We start from the raw sequence: 6,000 nt of genomic DNA, 5'->3' as shown, positions 1-6,000 counted from the left end.
CGGAGTGCTCAGAGACTCAGTAATCAGTTCTTGTCATGGCTGGGCTCCCCTAGGGGCTTGGTGGTAAGGAATCCTCCTGCCGATGCAGGAGATGTGAGCTCGATCCCTGGGTTGGGAAGATCCCCTGGAGGAGGAAATGGCAACCCACTCCAGTGTGCTTGCCTGGGAAATCCCATGGACAGAGAAGCCTGGTGCGCTACAGTCCACGGGGTCCCGAAAGAGTTGGACATGACTTAGTGATGAAACCAGCAACAACAAACCTGCCATTTTTAAACATTTTCTCACTCTCTGAACAATATGTATGCTAGCAGAACACAGATTAAAGCGTTCATTTTCCTTCATCCTGGCAATCTTTTAACCTACTGATTACTTAGTTAAGATTCTACCTTTCACCTAAGAAAGCTGAGGCTTGCCTGAGCAAATAGAGTGGAATACTCAATCTCTTTATGGCTCAAGGACTCATCTCACTGGCTTTCTAGTTCTTCATTTTCTTTCTTCTACAAATAGGGCACACATTAATGTTCCGTGGAAAACACCATAGATGTCCTATTTTCTCAGGTATGATAACCCGTGACCACAGAAACTGTATCACCCTGAAAAGTTACTTTTATTTAATTGGCAGGTGGAGAACTACAGTAATTTGCCAGCAACCTTTTTACAGTTTGACAGACAATGAGGTACTTAGGTTATCTAACAGGAGAAAGAAACATAGTTTGATCTTTTAAAATTAATTAGTCACTGAAAGCCTTGTTTAACGATTACCCTTTTAATATTGTTGACATCTTTATTATCATCAGCAAAACACATTTTGAAATAAAATTTCTTCTCATTTTCTTTCATTTTTCTTCTCTAATTTCTTATTAGAGCTAATAAACTCTAATTGATGGTGCCTCATTGTTTTAATAAAGTATGAGTCTGAATCCTATTCTTTTTTCAGTATATATTTGTGGAAAGAAAAATTAATGTAGAATTTTTATGTAGATATGATTTCTACCATGATACTGCCAACTTGTTTATAATGTTTCCTCTGCAAAATACCAAAGGTTTTATTTATATTTCTCTAATTCTTCTTCTTAGAAAAACACTCTGAATGTAATTGCTATATCACTGAGATGTGCACTGACTCTGGGGGTTTGCTGCCCAAAGGAGACATGAACACTTACACTCTCCCAAAGGCCGTGCCTTTTCACCACTTCTCAGTGTGCTAGTCAGTGATCTAGATAACAAACCCACAACACTCAAGCCAGTCCTTGGGGTTTAAATCCAAGAGTCTCAATGAAGAAATCAAAAACCATTCTGCATACCCAGGCAACTGAGCCAGTTCAGCAGCTTATAAGGAAATCCAGAAACATTTGACAGAACATGGAGCAAAAAAGACATGTGGAACTTGTTTGGCTGTTGCAAACAAGCCAAGCCCATGGAATACCGCTGGCATAGTCATATTTCTCGGCCCGGAAGATAAAGCATTATGATATCTTTCCCCTCGTATTTAGATTTATGGGAATTTAACATTTTCTTTCTTAAATATTTAAACAACATATTTGGACCTTAAGAGAGAAAGAAGGGAAGAAAGAAAAGGAAAAAAAAATAACTTAAATCCAGATCAGCTTAGATTTTCATAGGTGATCCATTTTGATAAATTGTGAATACCCTTGTTTTTTTATACACATTTTCTCTCCTATTTTATACACACTCATATACATATTATACTAATATAAACATACAGAGAGTGTATATATACACGTGTGTATATATACCTATTATATATTTAAAACATACATTGTATATATAAATATGTATCCTATGTTTACATGAGCATGTATAAACCAGAGGCAAGTAAAAGGAAGGCTGTATGCCACTTTCCTGTTGTGGTGAGAGGGCTTCTTGTCGAGGTGGCCTGTCTTGTTTCAGAACGTGGGCTCTAGGGCACTCAGGCTTCAGTAGTCACAGTGCAAGGGGTCAGGAGATGTGGCTCCCAGGCTGTGGAGCACAGGTTCAATAGTTCTGGCGCATGGGCTTAGTAGCTCTGCAGTATGCGGGATCTTCCGAGATGAGGGATCAAACCCGTGTCTCCTGCATTGGCAGGTGGAGTCTTTACCACTGAGCCACCAGGGAAGCCCCCGTAACTATGTAATTCAGCATTTCTTTCCTAGCTATAGAATTCTCTGAGTTGTTTTGGAAATGGTGCTTTGGGACATCCGTCTCTAGCTCTGTATCTATCTCTATACCTTCCTATCTATATATATGAATTTTTCTGTAAAAGAGTGAAGTGTCTTATAAAATTATTCCTGATTTGATTTTTTTTTTCAAAAATTCTAGTCCAGGTGAGTAAAGAGTAAAGCTCAGTCCATCTTTCCTCTTTCTAAATAGATTTGGGATAAACTAAGTTTTAAATAAGGTGGTGGACAATGACTTCCTCGTGAACATGGAAGAGACTGAGTTCGGGGGCGCTTCTAACAGGTGTGCATCGAGAACCCCCATGAGAACCTGGCCCTTGCAGGCTTCCGGAGCCCACTTAGGATGAAGTTCAACCATACCTCCCACTTTAGTCGCATACCTCCCACACGTGACTACACAAACCATGCACCTCGGGACACTTAGTGAGGCACTGCTGACTCCAGTCAAATGTATGCGCTCCAACCTCTGTGCCCCTTACTGTATGGGTGTCTAATCTTTACACTACTTAAATTCCTTCTTCCTTCATTGGTGGGAGAGAGAGAGGTCTCACTCAGTTCCAGGTAATCATTCCTTCATTAATCTAGCTTACCGTCATCCTTTCATTTTCTGAATTTCAATAGTGTTTACTCTGCAAGTCATCCTCCTTGCTCTTATGAGAGTCTTCTCATGTTGTTTGATATATGAATCACCTTAATCTGCTGAAAAACTGCTTCCTCGTAAAGTAGGATTCTAATATCCTGGAATCAGAAATGGCAAACCACTTCAATATTCTTTCCTTTTAAATCCCCTGGATAAAGGTACTTGGTGGGCTACAGTCACTGGGTCACAGAGTGGGACATACCCAAGTGACTGGGCACTCACCCACACCTCTAACATTCCTTTGCTGATGACATGAACTGTTCATGGTCAAGTTCAAAGAGTCAGTCTCTCCTGATTCCCCCAGGCTGTCACAGTTGCTATCATCTGTCTTTATACAGCACTATGTCAGTCAGTCATTCAACACATATTTTTTTTATTCGACAGCTTCTATGTGCCAGACATAGTTGAAATATCAAGAATAGAGAAGTAATCATGACAGACCTACCAAAATCAGTGCCATGCATGTAGCAGGGCTTTAAAATTAACATGTTTTTCTTCTCTTTGTATTTTGTCAATTAGCATTATATCTTTCGTGTGACAGAAGGCTTCTCCATGAAATAATGACAGACATATAGATACTGACACACGTATTAAAGTATAAAGTCCAATATAATTGAATTAACTATTTTTTTTTCTCCTTGTAAGTTTAACATTTATCACCCTTGTGTGTACATGTTGTCTCAATCCTTGGAAAAGCACCACAGAGTTTTCGATTAGAAAGATTATGTGGGATTCCCAGGTGGCTCAGTGGTAAAGAATCTGCCTGCCTTGCAAGGAGATGCAAGAGACTCGGAATCGATCCCTGGGTCAGGAAGATCCCCTGGAGGAGGAAATGGCAACCACCTCCATTATTCTTGCATGGAAAATTTCATGGGCAGAGGAACTTGGCAGGCTACAGTCCATATGGTTGCAAAGAGTCAGACACAACTGAGCTCACATCAGTAATCAGTCTTTTTGGCTTCCCCAGTGGCTCAGATGGTAAAGAATCTGCCTGCAGTGTGAGAGAGATGGGTTTGATCCTTTGGTCAGGAAGATCTCCTAGAGAAGGAAATGGCTACACTCTAGTATTATTTTCTGGAGAATCCATGGACAGGGGATCCTGGCAAGCTACTGTCCACGGTGTCATAAAGAGCTGGACATGGCTGAGAACTAACATGACCTATAGTAAAGGTCATCATTCTTGATGCCTAGAAAAAAACTATATGTGGCCCATGAGCCATAAAAATCTATTGCCCCAGCCTCCTGAATCCCTGTGTACCTTAAACCTTGAATATCTTTAAACCCTACTGGTAAGACTCAGAAATGGGAGCATCAAAAGGAGAGCATCATGAAAACAGACCAGCTATCTTCTTGTGTGCCTCATGTTTGTAGAGACCATGCACAGAAGTAGAGAGAGAGAATTTCACAGCAGATGAGTTCAGGAAGGACAGATTAATCTTACTGTCAGTTTAACATGCCACTGCTATATAAGCTGTGTTTGAATAGAATAGAGTTGGTTTAGTCTAAATTAAAAGTGATTAGGCTTGATTTTGTGGGACCTTGGGGGTCACTGGGCTCAACTGAGAAAGTGAGCTGTTAGCAACAGGATAGCAGAGATTTCTTTAGGAATCTGCACCAGCTGTAGCAGTTGGGTCAAGATCAGCAATAGTGGTAAAACCAAGTCACACAACATGGTGGATGGAACTGCATCCTTCAAAGATTCAAGCCCTAACTGATGGTATTTGTGAATATGACCTTATTTGGAAACAAGAACTTTACTTGTGCAATCAAGCTAAAACGAGGTTACTGTGGATTAGGGTAGGTCATAATCCAATGAGCATTGACGTTATAAAAGAGGGAAATTTAGAAATAGAGATAGGAGACATGAGAGAGAAGGCCATGTGAAGAGAGAGGCAGAGATTAGAACGGGGCATCTTCAAGTCAAGGAACACCAAAAATTGCTGGAAACCAACAAAACCGGGAAAAGGCAAAGAAGAATTTTCTGAACTTTCAGAGAGGTTGTGGCTCTGCTGACTTCTGAATTTCAGACATCTAGCCTCCAAAACTATAGAGTACATGTCTATTGTTTTAAGTCATCCAGTTTGTAGTACTCTGTTAAGGAAGCTCTAAAAAACTAATACACAACTTTGAATAATTGCTGCATATGATAAACCAGGCATTGTCAAGATATTTACAATCTAGTCAATGGATACATTTAAACAACTAGATAGACTGATGGATAGATGGATGATTGGTACATAGATTGAGATGTAAAATATAAGTGATTATAGCACGCTGCTGTATTTTATTCCTCGAGTCTTTGCCAGAGAGGGCTAAGTGCACAAGAATTTTATTATGAGAAATGCCAGTGAAAGGAAATGGCAAGAGAATCAGAAAGGCTGGAAGAGCCATAAGGTTTTGTGCAGGTCTGACCGTGAAGTCAAGAAACACCTGGAGTAACAGGCAAATTTGGCCGTGGAGTACAGAATGAAGCAGGGCAAAGACTAATAGAGTTTTGCCAAGAAAATGCACTTGTCATAGCAAACACCCTCTTCCAACAACACAAGAGAAGACTCTACACATGGACATCACCAGATGGTCGACACTGAAATCAGATTATATTCTTTGCAGCCAAAGATGGAGAAGCTCCATACAGTCAACAAAAACAAGACCAGGAGCTGACTGTGGCTCAGATCATGAACTCCTTATTGCCAAATTCAGACTCAAGTTGGAGAAAGTAGGGAAAACCGCTAGACCATTCAGGTATGACCTAAATCAAATCCCTTATGATTATACAGTGGAAGTGAGAAATAGATTTAAGGGACAAGATCTGGATAGATAGAGTGCCTCATGAACTATGGAATGAGGTTCGTGACATTGTACAGGAGACAGGGATCAAGACCATCCCCATGGAAAAGGAATGCAAAAAAGCAAAATGGCTGTCTGGGGAGGTCTTATTTAGCTCTGAAAAGAAGAGAAGCAAAAAGCAAAGGAGAAAAGGAAAGATATAAGCATCTGAATGCAGAGTTCCAAAGAATAGCACGAAGAGATAAGAAAGGCTTCTTTAGCAATCAATGCAAAGAAATAGAGGAAAATAACAAAATGGGAAAGACTAGAGATCTCTTTAAGAAAATTAGAGATAATAAGGGAACATTTCATGCAAAGATGGGCTCCATAAAGGACAGAAATGGTACGGACCTAAAA

This window comes from Ovis aries, chromosome 7, assembly GCF_016772045.2.
Source record: "Ovis aries strain OAR_USU_Benz2616 breed Rambouillet chromosome 7, ARS-UI_Ramb_v3.0, whole genome shotgun sequence".
Lineage (NCBI taxonomy): Eukaryota > Metazoa > Chordata > Mammalia > Artiodactyla > Bovidae > Ovis > Ovis aries.
Note: the sequence above shows the minus strand (reverse complement) of the source record.